At 46.8% G+C, this 24103-nt stretch overlaps 1 protein-coding gene across 16 annotated transcripts in view; it reads right to left on the minus strand.

Annotated features, from left to right (window-relative positions):
- Positions 1-23784, minus strand: part of TRMT9B (tRNA methyltransferase 9B (putative)) — a 56262-nt gene extending 32478 nt beyond the window's left edge. For 5 of the 16 annotated variants that reach the window (XM_089327278.1, XM_089327283.1, XM_089327280.1 and 2 more), the window contains exon 1: positions 23316-23453. The gene's annotated coding sequence lies outside the window, so the exon portion shown is untranslated. Of the gene's footprint in view, positions 1-22758; positions 23122-23315; positions 23454-23664 lie in introns of those variants that run through there. The other 11 variants (XM_089327284.1, XM_008274058.5, XM_089327281.1 and 8 more) reach the window with 3 other exon arrangements.
- Positions 23785-24103: the final 319 nt, after the last annotated feature.

Here is a 24103-nt window from a genome sequence, read left to right on the forward strand (position 1 = left end):
TGCACTCATGTGGGAGACCCAGAAGAAGCTCCTGACTCCTGGCTTTGGATTGGCCCAGCTTTGGCCATTGCAGCCATTTGGGAAGTGAACCAGCAGATGGAAGACCATTCTGTCTCTCCCTCTCTCTGTCTGTAACTCTACTTCTCAAATAAATGAATACAATCTTTAAAAAAGAATGTGGGGGTCTTTGGGAGGTGTTTGGGTCATAGGGCCACCGCCCTCATGAATGGATGGGTTAATGTCTTTCAAGAGAGACTGGGCAGGTTTAACTAGGGATTGTGAGATGAGATTATTTTGAGTTAGTGGGGCTCTATATCCACAGTCAAGTGTCCTGATAACAGAGAACTAGAAAATGCAGAGGACAAAATGAGAGGCAGAGACTGGAGTCACCAGAAACAGAAAGAGGCAAGGAAGGATTTTCCTCTAGGGCCTTTGAAGGCAGCACTGCTCTGCTGACAACTTGATCTGGGAGATCTGGTCTCCAAAGCAGCTGAGAATAAACCTCTATTGTTTTAGGCCACATGGTTTGTGGAAATTATTACACCAATGCTGGGAAACAAATGTAGAGGGTCTGGTCACATGACCTAGGTGCAGTCAGTCAGGAACTCTCGTGCTGAACTCTGAAGCCCGGGTGAGACATTCCAAGGCAAGGAACCGTGATGGTTCCCAGGGCAACAGGAGCCCATGCAATGGCCAGATGACTCCTGCTAACAAGGGGTCCTTGGCCTCCTCAGACTCTCTTGCTTCCTGCCTTTTCGGCAGCCTAGTTTCTCTTGATGCCATGCAGTTCCCCCAGTGGATTCCAGAAAAATTTCTTCCTGTTTATGACATCCAGAATTAATTTCTGTTGGCTATAATTCAAAATTTGATTAAATTAAAATTATTGGCAGTCATTGTGCTCTAATGTGATCAGAGGAATATGAAGATTCTGAGAAGCATCATCAATATTCCAGAAAGGAAATCTGGCAGTCAGTGGCATAAGTGGCAAAGGCTAATTCAATGATCGCCCCTGGTTGCTGGAATTAGATGTCCAAATAGAGCAAGGCTTTGGGCATCACCACTCTTCTTGCCAGAGAAAGTATGAAGGGCATGAGGAATTCAAGGTGATAAGTAGTGTTAAGGAAGAGAAAAATAAACTCAAACCACTTATTTCTTAACACCCAAACTTGATTCTCTTATCTCTTGAAGCAGTGGGCCTAAGGCAGCTGAAAATAAACTCGTTGACAACAGGTTGACAAATTCCTTTGAACTCATAGCTTTCCCAAGCATTTGCTGTGAGGGTCAGGACACTGACTGGGAGAAGAACTGGGCCCTGAGAATAGGAATGCCAACTTATGGACGCAACACCTCTTCCAGTGCCTGCTAAGGACAATCCTTGCAGGTCCTATAATTCCCCCACCAGACGGAGTTTCTTTCGAAAGACAGGCAGTTCAGCCCTCCCACACCACCACGTTCCCGCCACCTCCTACTGTCCCCAAATCTATAACAAGTCATTTTCCTGCATGCTCCAGAAAGACAATTAGGAAGCAAACCCAGAAGGCTTACGACACCAAAATCATAATTATAGATGGTTGAATTTAGAAGGCAAAGATCTGGTTTAAGTATCCACACACATATGGATTCTGAGGGTGACTCACAGAGAAATGTAATTTTAGTTTGTACCGAGTTTATCAATATGGGTGTACTTATGGGAGATTCTGGATTCTGGGCAACTGCAGATGGTTCTAGAAACCTGCTCATCTGGTACATCAAAATCTAGACTCGGGGTGGCCTGAGCAGAGGCAAGATGCCTCACATCTCTTGGTCCAAGATCAGATAAGGTATGGCAAGATGGCCTGCTTTGTGGCATCCAGTGGCTATCGGGTGGGGTGGCTGCTGAACAGAAACACAGTCTAGGGACGCATCATACTGATAGAGTCCTCAGAACTGCTCTCAATGGCCAAGGTGACTGTCTTCCCCTAATCCTCAGTGCTGGTCCCTTTGGGGCCATAAATAAAGTGACTATGGTGGCAAGGATGACAACTGCCTATGTGCTCAGTAACGCGGTCCCCTGCTGTCCAGGCTGATCTTGTTATCGCCGCACTCAGTGCTCAGTCGGCCAGCAGCAATAACAAATCCCGAGCCCCTGGCAATACACAGTGCTTCAAGGGCACTGCTGCTCGGCTGACAGCAGGTTGATTGTCTCAGGGAGGCAACCACGGGAAGTTAATTCAATGGAGTAGACACTCATCCGGATTTTCATTTTCACTGTTGGCCTACCATGCTTCTATTAGCAACACCATCTGCTGGCAACACTGCCAGGAGGCTCTTTAAGGAAGCTTCCCAGCCTTGCAGCTTCCATTTGGGTTTGACCAATGAGAAGCATAAGCAGGTAAAGAAGGAGGAGGCCAAGTTACTTATTTCTCAATGAGGGGCCTGTGCCTAACAATGCTTTGTCCCTCACCTGAAGGTCACAGCTCCTGCTAGGCAGCCCGCCCTTAGGGTTAAAGTTCTTGCTAAGATCTGGTACTCAGCCTTTTTCCCTTACCCTTTCAAGTCTAGGGACAGACATAGCTTCCTGTCATGGCCAAGCCCAGGGTGCTTCACCACCCCTTGTGACTTTCCCTTAACCTTGCCAGCACTCCGAAAGCAGACCTTTCACAAAACTCTCTTCAGTGACACCTTGTGAGTATACCACATCTGGTATATTAATGCAGCTAACAGACAGCATCTCACACAACATTGCTTCTGTTTCTCACAGTGAAGAAATAAAATCTAAACGATGCCCAGTCACTGGCCGTGTTCTATGTCCAGTTCTACACCTGCACACCTCTGGCATTTAATAGTGGCCTCCGAGGTTCCACGTCCACCCTCCCCAAATGATGACCATCACTGCAACGCGCCCAGCCCTGGGGACTGCGGCTCTGATTCACGTTCACTGCCTGCACCGTCCCCAGATTTACATACAGAACTGCCAGGCCCGGTGAGCAGGATTTCTCAGCAAATTTATGCCCCTGGAAACCTATCCCGGGGGTCTCATTCTGCTGCCCTTGAAGGACACTTGGGCAGGGCCACAGATGATTCATTAGAGAATAAAGTGCTTTCGAGATCCTGCATTCATGACCTACCCTCAGTTCTGAAATTATTTCTTATCATCAAACCAAGGCTCCAGATTTCATCCTCACTTGAAATTGACTCCCAGCTTGGGTTGTGGTCACCTGGAAGCCGGCAGTGGGGCAAGCGGAGCACGGTGCTCTTTTTTCTTGGCGTTCCTGGCACCCCAGCTCCAGCTTTTGCTAAACTGCGGTGGCTGGCGGGGGGGGGGGGAGCGGCTGCCACAGGGGGATCAGGAAGAGTATTTTTGATAGGTGCTGGTGTGAGCTGATGTCACAGCTGTCTGGGCATGAAGCATTTTTACGGTCCTTCTGGAATGTTCTGTTGGTTTTCTGCAGACCCTCATGGCAAAGGACCTCTCCTGGACAGTCTCCTGCCAGGGTGATAGACTGCCCTGCTGGCAGCTTAAGCCAGTTCTCAGCTGCTGCTGGTCCAACCTCACCCCTCCACATTTTTTCCCCTTTTTCACCTGCACAGTTTATGGCATCTGCGCCAACATCATCTGTCTTTGCGTGGCCCTCATCTGGCTCAAGGAAGCTCATACATGGATCCATCTTCAGTTGAGAGTTCTAATATTTGCCAAGCAATGCCCCCTATCTGCTGTCTCGGGTTGCTTCTACCAGCCTTTAGTTTTCTTAGGCATAAGCTTGACCCCAGAGAGACATCCTCTCAACCACAGGGGGCACATACCCAGCTTTTTGTGTGGTGCTCTTGGAGGCCTTGCCACATGACTTAAAGATGGGGAGACCCTTGCCGGCACCACGGCTCAACAGGCTAATCCTCTGCCTACCGGCGCCGGCACACCGGGTTCTAGTCCCAGTCGGGGCGCTGGATTCTGTCCCGGTTGCCCCTCTTCCAGGCCAGCTCTCTGCTGTGGCCAGGGAGTGCAGTGGAGGATGGCCCAGGTGCTTGGGCCCTGCACCCCATGGGAGACCAGGAGAAGTACCTGGCTCCTGTCTTCGGATCAGCGCGGTGCGCCGGCTGCAGCATGCCGGCCGCGGTGGCCATTGGAGGGTGAACCAACGGCAAAGGAAGACCTTTCTCTCTGTCTCTCTCTCTCACTGTCCACTCTGCCCGTCAAAAAAAAAAAAAAAAAAAAAAAGATGGGGAGACCCCTCCTCCCTTCTCCCAAGATGTCACATGTTTCCTGGCAGAGGAGTGGGGCATCCACAGTATGTCCCCAAATCCTCCTAAACAAATCAGTTTCCCAGAGTTCAAGTCCTTCACCGTGGGTGTTGGGCTAAAGGTCACAAAACCAGATTTCCTCTAATTCAGCCTTGAAAAGGAATGAAATTCTGACATCAACTATGGACATGGATAAGCCTGGAAGATCCTTTGTTAGGTGAAATAAAACAGACAACCAAAGGACAACTACTACGATTTGTCTTAGATGATGCACCCAAATTCTTAGAGACAGGAAGTGGAAGGATATTTTTAGAGATAGGAAGTGGGAGATAGTTGCTAGGAGCACTAGCAGGGATGTGGAGTATGTTCATCAGTTTTCAACTGCTTTCATGAAATACCTGAAGAAAGCTAACTTTATAAAGTAAAGAGGTTTATTTTGATTTTGGTTCTGGAGGTTCACAGTCCAAGATCACGTGGGCCCATTGGTTCAGCCTGTGGAAAGGGAGTACAGGGCAGCAGGTGGCCAAAGTGTGTGTCTGTCCATGTCTAAGTAGTCTCTCGCTAAGCCACCAGGATTCAGTTATAGGGGCTGCACCCAAATGACCCAATCCTATTCAGTCTCCTCCTAACAGCCCTACCTCTAAACACCATCATCAGATTAAGTTCCGCCCTCTGAGTACCACCAACTTCAGGCTTTGGGGCTCAAACCGCTGTGTTCAGGAGGACTGACACTGAAACCACAGCAGGGAGTTCATGTTCACTAGATCTAGAGTTTCATCTTGAAAAGATGCAGAAGCTCTGAAGACTGATGTGATGGCTGCACAACAATGAGTGTACTTCATGCCATGAAATGATGAAAATGGTCAATTTTATGGTATGCATGTTTTACCTCAATTAAAAACAGTTAATTGTAGACACTTCCCCAAGTCTGGCTTAGGTTAGTCTACCAAACGTTAAAACCATGAGACGAATGGCCAGCTCATTCACAGGAGACTGAGCTTGCTATCAAGTTCCTGGCTCCTCCCTCTCCCTGCTGCTTTGCAGTGTGGGGGTGGGGCTCTATAAACAACACTGCTTCTTTGCCAAGTGGCTCTGCTCTCAGGGGATACCAAGGGAGCCCAGAAGGCCGGAGGAGGGGGAAGAGACCTGCTCCTCTCTGTTTACTTCCTGTTCCTGCCCGAGTTGCCCAGCAACAGCCCTTCCCTGGCAGCAACATTCTCCAGTAGCAGAAGGTTCTAGTCCAGTTTGCTCTGCTCTCCCTGAACCAGCCTTTCTGCACACACCCAACAGACACTGCGTCAGGCAAGCAAGGCCCCAGCTAAGACCCCTGTGCCCAAGTCCTCAGGGTCCCTCTGCAAGGCTCCTAAAGCAGCAGCAGCAGCTTTTCCAGGGCTCCCCTGCGTGGAGGTCTGGGCCCAGCTTTGGGGCACCTCCTCCAAGTTTATGGGTTCCTCTAAGATCTGCTCTTTTCTGGGTTCCCCCAACACAGGGGGTCAGCTGCTTCCTACAGTCGCTCTTGCTGTGTGTGCTGCCTCCTTTGTTCCTTTTTGCATTTTCTGTCCTCTAAGATGTGTGAGACCAATTTCTTATATTAGAGTCTCTCTGTTAACAGAACCAGGGTGCTTTTTGTGTTCCTGACAGGACGCTAATACTACTGTATTTTTGCACTACTATGAACCAAATGAAAACAAGAAAGAGCTCCATTTCAGCACCCTGCTCCAGTTATTTACTGCCCATCTCTCCCCATTAGTTTGTAAACATCATGAAGTCTGCCTGTCTGTCTGTCTATCTATCTATCTATCTATCTATTTTGGTTCAATGATAGATAGCTACCACTTGGAACACAGCCTGGCTCACAACAGTTATCTAATCCTATCTACCAGATAAATGAATAGGAAATACTTCATTTAACCTTAAATACATAATAATTTTAGTCACAAAATATGCTTATAATATATAAAAATTATAAGCACATGCAGTTAGGAAGATAAGTAGCCGAACTTTGCAAAATTCCCTTTACTGAAATTTTATAGCAATATCCATTTTCTCCACCCCAACTTTATTGTTTTATTCATTTCTGTCTGTGGAATTTCTCCCTATTTTTCTCGTACATTAGAGCATGTTATCCATAGGATACTCATTGAGTCAGTAAGATACTTTTTAATAATAACCATACCTTTGATATTATACCAAGAGGCTAGAATGACAAGTCCATTTTAAATCCAGCTAATACAAGATTTAAAAATTGAAACAGCAATATAATACGAAACTTCAACAGTAAAACTCAGAAGATTTGGGTATGATGAGAAAATATTGCCCTGGGAGAAGAGGACCTACATCAGAGGGTGAGATACGTCCTTCTCTGGCAACGTGACCTTGGACAAGACAGTGAGCTTCTCTTAGACATCTGTTACTTCCTCTCAGAAAAAGTACAGGCAATTTCTAAAGTATACTTCCTCTTTTTGTGTACTTGAGAGACAGAGACAGAGATCTTCCATCTGCTAGATCTCTCCCCAAATGCTTTTAATAGCTGCGACTGGGCCAGCCTACAGCCAGGAGCCCAGAATTCCATTTGTGTTTCCCACTTGGGTGGCAGAGATCCCACCACTTGGGCCATCAGGGATTGCATTAGTAGGAAGCTGGAATCAGGAACAAGAACCAGAACTGGGACTTGAACCTAGGCACAGATATGGGATGTGGGCATCCCAACTAGTAGCTTAACCACTAAGGCCAAACACCAACCCCAGTTCCTCCTCTAAAACTCGAGTTCTGTACACAAAAATGCAAGACAACAGAACTTTCACACATCTATAGGATTCCTTCCTATCACAGTCCCCAAACACCTTACCCCCAGGAACTGAGGGGCCAGGGAAGTGTGAGGCAACTGAAAGTAAGAGCAGTCCTTGGTGCCAGGTCCAACTTCTACTTCCAAATGGAATCATAAATTTCCACGCTAATACTTTTTAAATCTGGTTGAGGGAATATTAACATTGACAGTTGCATTAACCGTCTAACTGGAATATTTTGCAAATCTAAAGGTCAGGGAATCCAGTTCATCTCTTTCACTGTCAAATAAAGCTGTAACACAGCCCAGAAGGCACCTGCTTGAGATCTGAAGGTGGAGCAGAAGAAATTCGGCTTCCAATGCCAGGTCATGACGTAATGATCATGATCATGGTGTAATAGGAAGTGGACTCTGAGTGCCATCCACACTGCCTCTTTATTTGTTAGGGGAATATACCACAATGGGGAATATACTACAGTATAAAAGTTGGCCAAATGCCCCTTTAGAAATGAAGAGTGAGAACAGAGGGAATACAAGTGTGCATAAAACAACTGATCTCAGAATCCAAAGCTTAAGGACACTGAAAGGACACCCTGGTTTGTTTAATCCTAGCAGATGACTACAAAAGTGAACAGAGTAAATCTTGTGGTTTTTTTTTTTTTTTCCTTTTCTGAGTTTTGTTCACAGAAGTAAAATACAGCTTGCAGATACCTGGAAAAAATTCAGGTGGTAATGGAGCTATTGCCAGGAAAGATCGAAAGGAAAGCAATGTTCAGCCTCAGAGAGGGAGCCTGAGACAGTCTCGTGTGTGTGTGTGTCTGTGTGTGCATGTATTTATTTATAAACAACATAAAAACATGGCTAGGTGGATTCACAAGCCTATGTAGGCAGCCCTTTCTCTGCCCTACAATGCAGTTGGCTTCCCCATTCGCTCTGAGTGTACCTATCTCCTCTAGCTTCTCTACTCTGATCTGTTGCATTTAGTCTGCTTAAAATAAATCAGGCAACTAAGTCTCTTGGCATCCTATCTAAACCATGGAGAAGAAGACTTTCAGGTCACCTGAAGGGCCCACGGTGGTGACATCTGTACTGATCACCCGCAGGCTGCTTTGGTTCTCGACCTGGGATTGGGAAGCTGGGGAGGGCTGGCTGCCCTGCAACCTCTTGCTAAGTCCTTGGGCACTGGTCTTCTGAGCCTTCTGATTTTAACCAGAGCTCCCTGACACCCATTCATGGCTGTGTGTTCACTTCCATGCTAGTTCTGCCTCATTTAAGCTGAGCCCCTTAATATCTTGGATCTTAGAGTCGTCTTCATGTCTAAGCAACCCGCACGTGCTTAACACCGCTGACAACTAGTGCAGTGGTACTGTCTGAATGCTTCCATCACTTAGCCGTTCAATTCTGAGTAAGTGACACAATTATGAAAGCTGCACAAAAGTAGGAAATACGCCGGCTGAAAGAATGGTCTCATTGGCAGGCAGTCGCATTGTATTTTGTAAGAATGTGTTTGACATTTTAAGCTTTCCTGTGGCTGCACTTCTCCTAGCAGCAGGAGTTATTAAGTCTGTGCCCAGAATAAACCAGACTGTTTTGGAAAGTTTCATTTTTCAGCTTTCATACTCCATTTTATGACTGTGTTTGCTTCTTCAGGGATAAGAAGACACAGTCTATTATTTCAAATTTCAAATTACACAGTTTTTAACCTTCCATACATTGCATCATAATGGACTCCAAAAACAAACACAAAAAACAAATTAAACACTAATGGAGAGTTCTAGCTCTCAATTAAAAATTAAATAAGATAAACATTCAACCTGAAGATCCTGGGGCAGGATGGAAATATTTCTTGCGAATGACTATACAATGTTTCATGGAAGCTAGGGTGGTCACATGTACCATTATTTTACTGACTGCCAAGAAAGCTGAGGATAGACCATCAGCCATCAGATGCACCCCAAAGTCAAAGAGGTGGAAATGTACAACGTTTATAAAAAGAGGACATTCGATTTTTGAAAATCAGTTCTAAAATAATGGAGATTATATGAAAAATTTTAATGGTGTTGGTGTTTTAAATTTTTGTTAGACATCAAATGTTTATGACCTCTCAAACTGTTAGAAAATGAGAAGTTACATATCTCACACATGAGAAAAGCAGAATAAAGAATAGGCAAATGGATTTTGTTTTTTGACAGGCAGAGTGGATAGTGAGAGAGAGAGAGACAGAGAGAAAGGTCTTCCTTTTTGCCATTGGTTCACCCTCCAATGGCCGCTGCAGCCAGCGCATCGCACTGATCCAAAGCCAGGAGCCAGGTGCTTCTCCTGGTCTCCCATGCGGGTGCAGGGCCCAAGCACTTGGGCCATCCTCCACACACTCCCGGGCCATAGCAGAGAGCTGGCCTGGAAGAGGGGCAACCGGGACAGAATCCGGCGCCCCAACCGGGACTAGAACCCGGTGTGCTGGTGCCGCAGGCGGAGGATTAGCCTATTGAGCCACGGCGCTGGCCAACAAATGGATTTAAAAACAAACCTGAGGCTTTGAGAATCAACGAGTAGAGAAACCATGAAACTGGTTTCTTAGGGATCCAGGACTAGAATCTGAGTATCCTGACTCCACTGCCCAGAGAACCCCCACGTTTCTCTGCCGTCTAACAGAAAACAGGAGTTACTCTAGTACAGCTTCAAGGAAAGTAGTTGCTGTCCAAAGTATTCAATGAGCTATTTAAATGTTTCAGTGACTACTATTTACCTGTAATCAAAATGTTCAAAATATACCATTTTCCCTTCATTTCAAAATTATTTAAGTATTCTTCAAATTGCTGTCCTATTGGATGAACCAAAAGACACAGAACACTGGGAATAATTCAAAACCCAGAACTATGTGGTTAAAAGTTTGCAACTTGACAAGGCACTCCTGGCCTGCAGCGCAGACACAGTCTTGGTCTGAAGCTGATCTGTTTTAGCTCATGAGTGGTGGGATTTCCAGTACCTTCTGCCCTTCAAGGCTCATTTCCTTTCTATCACGGTATGCTCTACACAAAGCCATCCAATTATGCCAGAATAGATCATCTTAATGAGAATAAAAAGCTTCTGTGTGCACATACTGCCAATACGTTTCAAAGGGCCTACATCTTAACAAGCAGAAATGATAGACAAATGATCAGATAAAGACCATAATGCACTTTGAAAAAAATCTTTAAAAATGTGTAGCTTACCCTTCTGCCTAGGGGTTTCTACATATGCTGCCCACATACAAACACATCTATATAGCTTTTTTAGGGTGATGGCGTATGGTCTAGCCCAGTTCCCCATGGCTATGCAGTAACCATAGTATTCTTTGCTAGCAAAACAGGAAGAGTTTGGTCTGCTTTTCTGTCGTTTCGATGCAAAGCCTCAAGAGCTTCCTGCACAGGAAAGCCAGAATGGAGACTCCAGTCACGGTGTGCAGCAGGAGGAAGTCACAGTAGACTAGAAGGACTTCCAGAGGAACGGACTTGCAGCTTTGGGATTTGCATTTTCACAGACTTCAGATCTTTCAGTGGATTCTGTGGACTCTGACCTGAGTCTTTAATTATATGAGCCTGGCAGGCAAGCAAGGAAACTGTTTGCTCAGAAATCCAACCTGGTGTATCTGCCTTACCTGCTAGAAGCTTGGGTGGGATTTCCATACTTAAGGTGCATTGTAGCTGGTGAGATGTTTCTACAGGGATCTGTGTCACAAGAACTGCTCTTTTATGAATGCCATGACTCACCATACCCAAATTTCTGAAGTTAGCAGTAGACCTCTACACCAGTGTTGTGGTGCACTGGGTTAAGCCACTGCCTGAGACACTGGCATCCCATATGAATGCCAGTTCTGGTCCTGGCTTCTTGACTTCAGCTCCCCGCTAATGTGCCTGGGAAAGCAGTGGGATGGCTCAAGGGCTTGGGCCCCTGTCACACACATAGGAGGTGCAGAGGGAGTTCCAGGTTCCTGGCACTGCAGCCATTTGGGGAGTGAACCAGAGAATGGAAGATCTTTTCTCTCTCTCTCTCTCTGCCTTTTAAGTAAATAAGTACATTTTTTTTAAAAGTATACCCGCAAAGTTAACACTTTCTATATCTTCCTCTTTAGCACCAAGTGAAGTTCCTGTCAATTTTAGGCAATTTTCAAATAATATATTGCACTGGCACAGTACTTGGGTTACAACTGATGAACCAATATTGATATATTATTATCCAATGTCCACACTCTATATTAGAATTCACACTTTGTATTGTATTGTTCTATGGGTTTTGCCAAATGCATCAAGCATCTGCTAATACATTAGCATGCAGAACAGTTTCACTGCCCTAAATATGCCCTGGGCCCACATGTTCATCTCACTGCCTGTACCCAACCCCTAGCAGCCACTGCTCTTTTTATCATCTCCATAGTTTTGTATTTTCTAGAATGTCAGAGTCTTTAGTCTTTCCAGGCTGGTTTCTCTTACTTGGCACGTGCATTTAAGATTATTCCATTTCTTTTCATAGCTTTGAAGCTCGTTTCTTTTTTTAAAAAATGATGTATTTATTTTTGTTTGAAAGGCAAAGTTGCAGAGAGAGAGAGAGAGAGAGAGAGAGATCTCCATCTACTGGTTCACTCCTCAAATGGCTACAACAGCCAGAGTTGGTTCAGGCTGAAGCGTGCCCTTCACCTCGGAAGTGTCCTGGTTTGGACAACAAGTCATATGGTCACCCTAGATCTACTTAACTGCATAAATCATTGAGTTGCCATCTTTATTTGCAGATGTCTCAACATTCAGAATGCATGGGTTTTCTTGAATTATTCTAATTATAAATTTTCTTAAGAGGCAGGAGACTTGCTTATATTAAAATATGACAGTTTTTCCTGCATCTTAAAATTATTCAATTATTCATCAGAGAGCAAGAGCAAGAAAGAAAGAGAGAGAGAGAGAGAGAGAGAGAAAGAGAGGGAGAATGTTGGGGGCAGCATGTGGTCTAACAGGTTAAGCTGCCATCTGCAATGCTGACATCCCACATGGGTGTTGGTTCAAGTCCTGGCTGCTCAACTTCAGATCCAGCTTCCTGCTAATTCACCTGGGAAAGCAGCAGAAGATGGCCCAAGTACTTGGGCCACTCCCCCAGGTGGGAGATCCAGTTGAAACTCCTGGATCCTGGATTTGGCCTGGCTCAGCCCCGACTGTTGCAGCCATTTGGGGAGTGAGCCAGCAGATGGAAGATTCTCCACCTCTCTGTCTCTCCCACTCTCTCTGTAACTATGACTTTGAAATAAATAAATCTTATAGAGAGGGAGAGAGAGAGAGATGTGAGCCCCCATCTACTAGTTCACTCCCCCAAATGCCTGCAACAGCCAGGCTTGGGCTGGGCCTGAAGCTGGAAGCCATTAACTCAATCCAGGTTTCCCACGTGGACGGCAGGAACCCAACCACTTGAGTCACCACTGCTGCCTCCAAGGTCTGCATCGGCAGAAAGCCGGAATCAGAAGCTGCAGCTGAGTATCCAATCCATGTACTATGTTGATGGGGCGAGGCTAAATCCCTACCCCCAAAACAGGTTCCTAATGTCCACTTTCTGGGCCAGCAAATAAACAAGTCATTCAATGATGTTCAAATACTAGTCTTGCTCGGCTGTCCTAAATTTTTACTTTAAAAAGTATGCAAAGCTCCATGCGCTCTCTCCTCATCTCCTTCAGTTTGTCGCATCAATGAGAGAGAGTTCACACTTGCATGTTCTACTTTACAAGACACTTACTTAATCAAAAGATCATTTTGATTTTCAATCCATAAAAGGAGTTTTGTCCTACAACTCTCTCTTCAGCTAAGCTCCACGTATTTGGAGAAGACAAAAACTTTTAAACTTATAATACACAGGGAGGGAAATGTAGTTCTTTTTTCTCCAACATTTATACAAATCTGAATGGAAAGGAAAAGGGGGGGAGGGAGAAGAGAACGAGTAGTAAAAGCTGGAACCAGGGAGGTCACTAATGTGTACTGTAACACAGAAAGATCTCTACGACTTACTTTTCCTTCAGATAAACCAAATAATAATATGATGTTAGATTCAAACAGTAACCCTACAAGACTGCACCAACAGTTGGGTTTAGGGACCACAGCCTGGTGGGGACTTACGCTGGAAGACAGTATACTTGTCTTGAAGCCGTACTAACAGAGCAAGAACTCTTTCATTTTGATTTTTTTTTTTTTGATGGCTTGGGCACAGCAGTTTAACTCTTGGTGTCACCACTGGATCTACAAAATATGTTTGTATTATACTATGACTTAACCCAGGCAACACTCATAAATCTGCATTTAAATGTTCCCATCAATCACTAGAGAAGTATCTGAATGGCTCTTACATTTTGAACAAAAAAGTCATTTGAAAAATATATGCAACAGACTGACAAATTCATTAAGTAACTCCATTTGTTTATGTTAATCCCCCATTTTATAACTTTAAACATCAGATGCAAATATGTGATGATTTCATTCAATAATCATGCCTATTTCTGAATGTGCTAATGTAATTTTTGAGTGTAAATAAGCAGGTAATTTATTACTCAAAAATACAAGAGATCCAATCCTATCTAGCAGTTTGCACAAAGGGTAATCTGACAAGCTCAAGGGTATGAAATAAGGGACTAGAGACAACTCAAGCATACCCTTATTTCTTTCTCCAATAAACAGGTCATTTCTTTTTTTTTTTTCTTTTTTTTCTTTTTTTTTGACAGGCAGAGTGGACAGTGAGAGAGAGAGACAGAGAGAAAGGTCTTCCTTTGCCGTTGGTTCACCCTCCAATGGCCGCCGCGGCCGGCGCACTGCGACCATCGCAATGCACTGATCCGATGGCAGGAGCCAGGTACTTATCCTGGTCTCCCATGGGGTGCAGGGCCCAAGTACTTGGGCCATCCTCCACTGCACTCCCTGGCCACAGCAGAGAGCTGGTAAACAGGTCATTTCTATCATGAAAGTTACAGAGGAAAAGAAGATACAGGCTGGCGCCATGGCTCACTATGCTAATCCTCTGCCTTGCGGCACCGCCAGCACACCGGGTTCTAGTCCCGGTTGGGGCGCCGGATTCTGTCCTGGTTGCCCCTTTTCCAGGCCAGCTCTCTGCTGTGGCCCGGGAGTGCAGTGGAGGATGGCCCAAGTACTTGGGCCCTGCACCCCATGGGAGACCAGGAGAAGCACCTGGCTCCTGCCATCGGATCAGCGTGGTGCACCGGCCGCAGTGTGCTGGCCGCGGCGGCCATTGGAGGGTGAACCAACGGCAAAGGAGGACCTTTCTCTCTGTCTCTCTCACTGTCCACTCTGCCTGTCAAAAAAAAATAAAAATAAAAAGATACAGTAAAAACACGAGTACACAGAGAATCCATCTAATGAAAGAACCAGCCAGCAAGGAGCTATTATTTGAAATAGGATAGTCCCTTCTTCCTCTGTATTGTGGCTCATTAAATAGTGGTCTATCTTGGGCTTTGGTGGAAAGAAACATTTTAAAAATCCTTTTGTTAATACTTTACTTTGATCACTGAACTAAACCAAAGGAATATTATTTTGCATTCAAATAATACCACATGCAGAGGCAAGTGCTGGGTAACTTTTATTTATTTATTTGCTGTGCTTTCTCCAGAGATTTCAATTGTAAAACTGTAATAGTCACCTGTTTGAAAGGGGATTTGGCTGGCAACTAGAGCCTTTTTTTTTAACTTTTATTTAATGAATATAAATTTCCAAAGTACGGCTTATGGATTACAATGGCTTCCCCCCCATAACGTCCCTCCCACCCGCAACCCTCCTCTTTCCCATTCCCTCTCCCTTTCCATTCACATGAGGATTCATTTTCAATTCTCTTTATATACAGAAGATCAGTTTAGCACACATTAAGTAAAGATTTCAACAGTTTGCTCCCACACAGAAACATAAAGTGAAAAATAATAGATGATTTTTTAAATGATGATGAAATCAGATCAGACCTATTGTCATGTTTAATCCCAGTGAGAGTCAAGTTGGGAATTGATAATTTCTTCTTCTTCTTCTTCTTTTTTTTTTTCTTTTTACAGAAGATCAGTTTAGTATACATTAAGTAAAGCTTTCAACAGTTTGCACCCCCATAGAAACACAAAGTGAAATATACTGTTTGAGTACTCGTTATAGCATTAAGCCTCAATGTACAGCACATTAAGGACAGAGATCCCACATGAGGAGTAAGTGCACAGTGACTCCTGTTGTTGACTTTACAAATTGACACTCCTGTCTATGACATCAGTAATCTCCCTATGCTCCAGTCATGGGTTTCCAAGGCTATGGAAGCCCCTTGAGTTCTCTGACTCTTATCTTGTTTAGACAAGGTCATAGTCAAAGTGGAGGTTCTCTCCTCCGTTCAGAGAAAGGTACCTCCTTCTTTGAAGACCTGTTCTTTCCACTGGGATCTCACTCACAGAGATCTTTCATTTAGTGTTTTGTTTTTTTGTTTTTTTTTTTTTTTTGCCAGAGTGTCTTGGCTTTCCATGCCTGAAATACTCTCATGGGCTTTTCAGCCAGATCCGAATGCCTTTAGGGCTGATTCTGAGGCCAGAGTGCTGTTTAGGACATCCGCCATTCTATGAGTCTTCTGAGTATCTCACTTCCCATGTTGGATCACTCTCCCCTTTATTTATTCTATCGGTTAGTATTAGCAGGTACTAGACTTGTTTATGTGCTCCCTTTGACTCTTAGTCCTTTCATTATGATCAATTGTGAACTGAAATTGATCACTTGGACGAGTGAGATGGCATTGGTACATGCCACCTTGATGGGATTAAATTGGAGTCCCCTGGTATGTTTCTAACTCTACCATTTGGGGCAAGTCAGCTTGAGCATGTCCCAAATTGTACATCTCTTCCCTCTCTTATCCCCACTCTTATGTTTAACAGGGATCACATTTCAGTTAAATTTCAACACTTAAGAATAACTGTGTATTAATTACAGAATTAAACCAGTCATATTAAGTAGAACAGACAAAAGAAACTACTAAGAGGGATAATGTATTAAGTTGTTCATTAACAGTCAGGGCTATGCTGATCAAGTCACCGTTTCTCATAGTGTCGATTTCACTTCAGGTTTCCTTTTTGGTGTTCAGTCAGTTGTCACCGATCAGGGAGAACATATGGTATTTGTCCCTTTGGGACTGGCTTATTTCACTCAGCATGATGTGTTCCAGATTCCTCCATTTTGTTGCAAATGACTGGATTTCGTTGTTTCTTACTGCGGTATAGTATTCTAAAGAGTACATATCCCATAATTTCTTTATCCAGTCTACCGTTGATGGGCATTTAGGTTGGTTCCAGGTCTTGGCTATTGTGAATTGTGCTGCAATAAACATTAGGGTGCAGACCGCTTTTTTGTTTGCCAATTTAAATTTCTTTGGGTAAATTCCAAGGAGTGGGATGGCTGGGTCGAACGGTAGGGTTATCTTCAGGTTTCTGAGGAATCTCCAGACTGACTTCCATAGTGGCTTGACCAGTTTGCATTCCCACCAACAGTGGGTTAGTGTCCCTTTTTCCCCACATCCTCGCCAGCATCTGTTGTTGGTAGATTTCTGTATGTGAGCCATTCTAACCGGGGTGAGGTGAAACCTCATTGTGGTTTTGATTTGCATTTCCCTGATTGCTAGTGATCTTGAACATTTTTTCATGTGCCTGTTGGCCCTTTGGATTTCCTCTTTTGAAAAATGTCTATTGAGGTCCTTGGCCCATCTCTTAAGTGGGTTGTTTGTTTTGTTTTTGTGGAGTTTCTTGATCTCTTTGTAGATTCTGGTTATCAACCCTTTAGGCAACTAGAGCCTTTTTGTAACAACATATTTCATATCCAAAGTCAATGCCTACCTACCCTTTTTGAACTTAAATATTCCAGCCAAGTCTTTGATGAAATACATGTCTGATACATGGATATGATGGATTGTCAGTCAAAATTCATTCTGATCTCCCTCCAGTGTGCATGCCTCTACCACTGAGGCTAGAAATCTATAAACTACATTTCCCAGAGTCCCTTGCAGCTGAAGGCCTAGGCACCAATAAGGTTCTGCCAATGAGAAGAACTGAAAGATAAAGAGAGTTGGGGGGTATCTAAGAATGATGTCTGCTAGCTTGCTTTTGTTGTCTGTAGCAATGTGCAGCTACCAGCTCCTGGGGTAGAGAGGCACTATTTACACTTCCTGTGATTGCTGGGACACAGCCCAAACCATGTGTCATTTTTATCAGCAGCTCCAGTGGTGGCTGTGACTCCCAGCCTCCAACCCGTGGCAATGACGGCGGCAACCCTAGGCCTCCTTCACCCACCTGCACAGGAGCAGTCCGTGAGGCTCAGCCCAACCCTCGCCTTGCCCTCCCAACACCTAATTCCCACATTAAACCCTTCTGATTGGAGCACTTAGGATAGTTTCTGCCTCCTGCACCCTGACTGATACAAATAGAAGAGAGACACAAGAGCATTCAGCACACCAGGGAATGCCTCCAGGGAGCTGAGCCCAGCAGTCATGCAAAGTTGGGCACTGAAGAACAAGACCACCAGGACTATCCACACGGGGACAATGTCTTCCCACTGGGAGGCAAAGGGAGAATTCTAGAGGCAGGGAAATAATCATGGGGACCCCTGGAGACAGGAGGGAACAGGGAGAAACAAAGAAAATCAAACCATGCTTATGGTGAAGAGTCGCCCCTCATACCAAACGGGCGACCTGGAGAGCAATCCACCAAGGACGACACTGCTTCCTGTTACTGCACTACACAGCCGGCAACACAGGCTCACAGAGCTGAACTCAGGGCTTCGAGGGCAGACTCCAGAACTCATCCACGCAAGGTGCACAAAGTCAATCAGTTCTACAGCTCCTTAACAGGTACCCCAACCCAAACTAGAGACAGAGAGAGATGGACAGACAGCTGGACACCAGTGTGTGTGTGCACAGATACGGTAACTGGAAATACACACGATATGCATTTTAAACGAAAATCTGTATCAATCCAAATAGTTTTAAAGTCAGACAAAATTAATATAAAGGGCTGGAAAACTAGCCAATTATGGTCAATGTTGGCTTCGCTTCTGATCAGTTAAAAACAGTTTGTAAATATCCTTTCCATAATTCAAGTCTGGAGAAAAAAGCCTAAGGTATTATCCAAACTTCTCCTGAGACTCTAAGCCCTACATCAATGAAAGAGCTATGTGTGCCACACTCCAAACCTACTGCTGTAGCCGCATCCACGCTGCACCGCGCCCTTCACACACCTGTTCCCTTCACGGTCCTCCTTCCTGACCCTCCCCCCAACACCGCGGGGAGTGCACGCGCGCATGCGCCGGCTCTGCAGGTGCGATTCACTCCACACCCTACGTTCTTCCTTTCTACCCTGCTGTCCTATGCAGGCAGTCCGGGCCAGCCTCCTTCATTCACAAGTCACACTCCCTGTTTATAAGCATGGCAGTCCACTCACTGTTGCCACAACTCAGTTCTGCATGCTGGATCATTGATAGAGAATGAGGTTTATGTATCTCACGGAGTTCTGGGGGCTGGGAATCCAAGGACATGGTGCCCACACCTGCTCAGCTTCACTGCAGAGTCCCACGGAGGCACAGGGCATCATAGGCAAGACGGGGCAAGCTGGCTAACTTGGATCTCGCTTCTTCGTTGAATAAAGCCGTGAATGCAATCAGGAGGGCCCCACCTTATGAGCTCATTTAATGCTGATCATCCCCCACAGGCCTCACCTCCGGATGCCAGCAATTGGCAACGTTGGGATCATGCGTTTCAGAGAGGACTAACAGCCAGACCACAGCGCTACTCCTGACAGCACTGAGCCCAGGTTCTAGTTGCAGGTTTCCCTTATTTATAACCAGCACCTGGATGATTCTGCAAGGCTAAGGGTCCCATGTTTCTTGCTATTAGTGCCTTAGGTGCCTCGGAAATGCTGAGCCAGTGAAAACTGTGAGTGAGAGGTATCGCTGTTTCATCTCCAAATTTCAAATACTGTACCCCATTTCTAAGTCCCGATCAGTGCTCTCTACCTCTTCTAACCATCAGAAAACGAGGAATTACTATTATTCTTATTTATTTATTTGAAAGAGTTAGAGAGAGAGGTAGAGACAGAGAGAGGTCTTCCATCTGCTGGTTCATTCCTCAGATGGCCACAAAGGCCAGAGCTGAGCCGATCCGAAGCCAGGAGCTTCTTCCTGGTCTCCCACGTGGGTGCAGAGGCCCAAGGACTTGGACCACCTTCCACTGATTTCCCAGGCCATAGCTGAGAGCCGGATTGGAAATGGAGCAGCCGGGACTAGAACCAACGCCCATATGGGATGCCGGCGCTTCAGGCCAGGGCTTTAAATCCACTTCGCCACAGCACTGCCCCTGGAATTACTATTTTTCTATGAAGGCCATACATACTGCTAAAGGCATTCACAGAAATGAGTTAAGTAAACATTTAACATCTATCCTAGAACTTCAACTGGGCATCTTCTCCTTCCCCCTTCTATCTTGTCATTATCTTAAGAAGCCAAAAGTGATGCTTTTATCCTAGGTATTCAGAGACCTGAGGCGGAGGTGAGGGGGCGCAGGTGCAATAGCGTCAGCTTCTAATTTCCAAAGGTCACTGCCTACGGAAGGATATAGTACACTTTTATGCTGCAGCTGGCCCCCATATCCATGAGTTTCCCCATGTACCAGTTCTGTATCTGCTCGCTCAAGAATAAAAGGAGAAAAAATAGTTTGGTCTGTACTGAACATGTAGACCTTTTTCTTGTCATGATTCCCTAAATAATACAAGGCAACTATTCACTGAGCATTTCTGTTGCATCAGGCGTGGTAAGTCATCTAGAGAGGATTTAAGTATACAAGACAAAGGGCATAGGCTATATGCAATATCATGCATTTGATATGAGGAACTAGCATTGATTCCCCATGACTACCAGGACAACTGTTTAACAGTGCACTAGGGCAGGCGCCGTGGCTCAATAGGCTAATCCTCCGCCTGCGGAGCCAGCACCCCGGGTTCTAGTCCCAGTCAGGGCACCGGATTCTGTCCCGGTTGCTCCTCTTCCAGGCCAGCTCTCTGCTGTGGCCCGGGAAGGCAGTGGAGGATGGCCCAAGTGCTTGGGCCCTGCACCCGCATGGGAGACCAGGAGAAGCACCTGGCTCCTACCAGATCAGCGCGGCGGCCATTGGAGGGTGAACCAGCAAAGGAAGACCTTTCTCTCTGTCTCTCTCTCTCACTGCCCACTCTGCATGTCAAAAACAAACAAACAAACAAACAAACAAAAAACCCCCCAAAAAATAAAAACAGTGCACTAGGTGGAGCTGTTGTTGTGGTGCAGTGGGTTAAGCTACTGCAGGAGACAGTGGCATCTCATATGAGGGCTGATCCAAGTCCCAGCTGCTCCACTTCTGATCCAGCTCCCTGCTAATGCTCCTGGGAAAGCAGCAGCAGATGGCCCAAGTGCTTAGGACCCTGCTACCTATGTGGAAAACCCGGATGGAGTTCCAGTTCTCTGGGCGTTGGCCAGATCTAGCTATTGTGGCCATCTGGGGAGTGAACCAACAGATGGAAGATCTTTTCCTCCCTCCTTCTCCCCCCCCCCCCAACTCTGCCTTTAAATAAATAAAATAAATATTTTTTTTGAAGTATACTAAGTATACCAGCAAGGAGGGATGATCCACTGACCCAGATACTCAGTCCTACAGTCAACTATGCGGTAGCCCCTAAGTCACTGCATTTCTACTTGTTGTAACTGCTCTTCACGGCTGTACACAGTGTGCCAACGGTGTGCTCTGCATTTGATACCTCCCATTCCATCAGCTCCTCATGCCCAGGGGAGGAAGTACTGTTATCCCCATCTCACACAGGAGGAAATGGGTCAGGGCAGGGCTGCAGTGGAGGTACTCTGGTTCCGACTCTTAAAACGCCTGCCTGGAGCCGCCCCAAGTTGCTCTAAGTGCTCAACGTGAATGACCTTGACTCTTTCTGAACACCCTGTAGCCTGGGTTTCCCTGCAGTGCCCTCTCTTACGGGACCCAGAGAAGTACAAAATCTGAAGGACATTCGGCCTGTCATTTACTCTCAGCCTTACCAGGGACCAAACAAAGCCAGGGTCAGGCTAGAAATTTAGTTCCTTCAGTCTGTCCTTAAATAAATACTCCGGTTTTCTTAATGCTTTCACGCCACTCCTTTCAGAACACGTCCTAGTTTATCTGTGAATAAAAACATAAGATTGCACAGTACGCGCTAACAGCCCAATTCCAACAATGTCTTGTATCTCGCACTAAACTGCAATGAGAGCTTCCAGTCAATTCCTACTTAAAAATAAAAATCAGAACATCAACATGCAGTAAACAAAAGGACTTGGCTGAACTGTTCTCCAGACATTGGGATCCTGTATATGGCCAAGCACATCTGGCTTGTGCCTTGTCCAAAGCCATCACAGAGCCTCCCTCACAACGTATTTCAGATTTTAGATGTGACATTCGGAGCATCTACATTATTTACAAGTGAAATGCATTTAAATAATCGCACACCCCTCTTGATCCCAGGTAGGAACTGGCGTCAGAACAAACATAGAATCATATTTTAGAATTGCTGGCAGACTCCCCCATCCCAACCCCAGCACACACATAGGCACACACACATACACACACATGCATCATACACACACATGCACACACACATGCACCCCTATCCAAACCCTTACCCCACTGCAGACAAAGCAGTTTCCATTTAACATCCCTCTGGTAAGCAACATTTTCTTAAAACCTACGAGCTGCCTCCGTGCCTTAGCGATATTAAGGTACACACACACACAAGGGCAAATTATTTCCAAAGAACATCATTACAGTAATTGATTCTTTCTAGAAAGAGGACTTTGTTTTCAAAGCTGGCCCGATGCATTACAGAGCAGCAGTTTCCTTAGTGACGAGACACTTTGCAACTTGTCAAGGTCCCCTTTAAGTCGCATGCAATCAACGGCTGTCTGTCGGAGAGAAGAGCCACTTTCACTGTGCTGTGATTGTCCGCACTCACCGATACTGGAGCGCTGTGTGCATCGCATTTCCAGATGGGCATCTAGGACAGAAACTCCGACAACAACGCTCCCGGCCCTCAACTTCACAGCACATTAACTCTTCCTTAGCAATGCCATAAAGATTCCATTTGCTATCAACTCACAGGAACAGCAGCACTTGCCGCAGCTGAAACCAAGGCTTAGGTGCCTACCATTCATTACGTGTAGTATTGCCAATAACCTTAGCCTCACAAAAGACATATACTCATCATCCTAGCTCTTCAAACAAGGTACACTTAAGCTCCCGCTCACTAACAGCTTTTATCCCGTTTCCACATAAGGCACAAAGAACCCTGGTGCTAGGTAACTACACAATATTATGCAAAGTCTACCGCCTTATCAGACATTCCTTCTTATGCATTTTCATGGTCAGCTTTGAAAACTTTCTGCTTTTCCAGTTATCTTACTCGGCTGCCTCCCGCTAGCTAAAAAATCAATTTCCAAGCGACAGCTCCCTAGGGAAAAGATACAGGCGCACTCCATGAAAACACAGATTTCATTTTCACCTCAAAGCCACCCAGCACCGTCCCCTTCCGCTGCTCCTGAGTTCTGATTTCCCGGGTCTGACCTCCCGAAGCCCAGCCCGCAGTCCCGAACCGCTCGGCAGGCTCGCCGGCTCGGGTCAGGTTGAAGTTTACAAGGTAAACAGGTCCCCGCCCGCGCCGGGGAAGAGCGAGAACTCACCGAGGCGGGCAGACCCCGGGCGAGGGCGCAGAGCCGCCAGAGCTGGGGCGCAAAGCCGGCTTCCCGCCGTTCGCCTCTGCAGACCCGTGTCTGCGCCCGGGTCGCCGGCGCTCCCCGCTCGCTCTCCAGGAGCTGCGGGTGGAGGAGAGCTGCCTTTGCATCAGAGCCGGGGGCTGTGCCAGGTGGAACTTCCACCCCGTGACCTAGTTGAAAGTGCGAGAACCACAGGACGAGGGCATGGGAGGGCCGGCGAGCGCGCCAGGCAGCAGCGGGGTGGGGAGCGAGCGGCCGCCGGGCTTCACAGGACAAGTTGGGGAGCGGCCCCCGGAGGCCTCGGGCGCCCGGGCTCCCTCGGGCGCGCCCGACCGCAAGCTCCTCCTCCCGCCGCGCCCGGGGTCCAGGCTGCGCCGCCCTCCTCCCGGCGCGCCCAGCGCAGGAGGCGCCGCTCTCGGGGGTCCGGGGGCGTCGGGCGTCCCCGAGACAGCAGCCCGAAGCCGCCTGCGCCCGCGTTCCCCGCCGCCGCCGTCGCCATCCCCGCCTCGCTGGGCCGCCCTCACCTCTCCGGAGGCGGCGCTCGGGCTCCTGGCTGTCCGGGAACCGAGGCCCGCGGCGCCGGCCGGCCGCAGAGCGTCGCCTCCCTGCCGGGTCCCTCGCGGACGCCCCGCCCAAACGTGCCTGGGCAGGGGAGCTCGCCGCCCGGCGTGGAGACCGGGGTGACCTTGCTGCCTGTTCCCCGCGGCCTCTGCCGGCGAGGCCCGTCGTGCGTGGGAGGAGGCGGGTACACCTGGTCGGCCCAGAGGGCAGCAACGCAGTACCTAGGAAGGCAGCAACGTGACGCTGAGCGCGTCTTGTCTCATTTGCTCCTTTCACCACCTGCTTCAACGCGGATGTCCCGGGGGCACGCACCTGGGATGGCTGCTGCGAGGTGTAAGTCCTAGGGAACCCTGCTTAGACGCTGCAGGGTTTTGCACAGAACAGCTTCCTCGATGTCTGAAGTTCTGCAAAACCAACGCCCTGCAAGCAGCCTCTAGCCGACCGAGGGACGGAATTTATAAGTTTGTGTCCAAAACTGCCCTCCCATTGCTCTGTCATAATCGCATTAACTACTTCCATGTAGAATGATGTGTAATGATTTTCAATCCGTGTTATTAAACAACTCAGTTACCATCAGGGGACCGAGGTATTTATTTAAAATGTGTGTTCTGCATGGTCTAGCCATAAAGACCTCGGTTAGCACGCCTGTGCCCTATGTCCCAGTGCCTGGGTTCCATTTCTGGCTCAGGCTCCTGATCTCAGCTTCCTGCCAAAGTGCACCCTGGGAAGGAGCAGGTGATGGATGCAAGTA

The sequence above is a fragment of the Oryctolagus cuniculus genome, chromosome 2 (assembly GCF_051225735.1).
Source record: "Oryctolagus cuniculus isolate XC-2025 breed Fujian yellow rabbit chromosome 2, ASM5122573v1, whole genome shotgun sequence".
Taxonomy (NCBI): Eukaryota; Metazoa; Chordata; class Mammalia; order Lagomorpha; family Leporidae; genus Oryctolagus; species Oryctolagus cuniculus.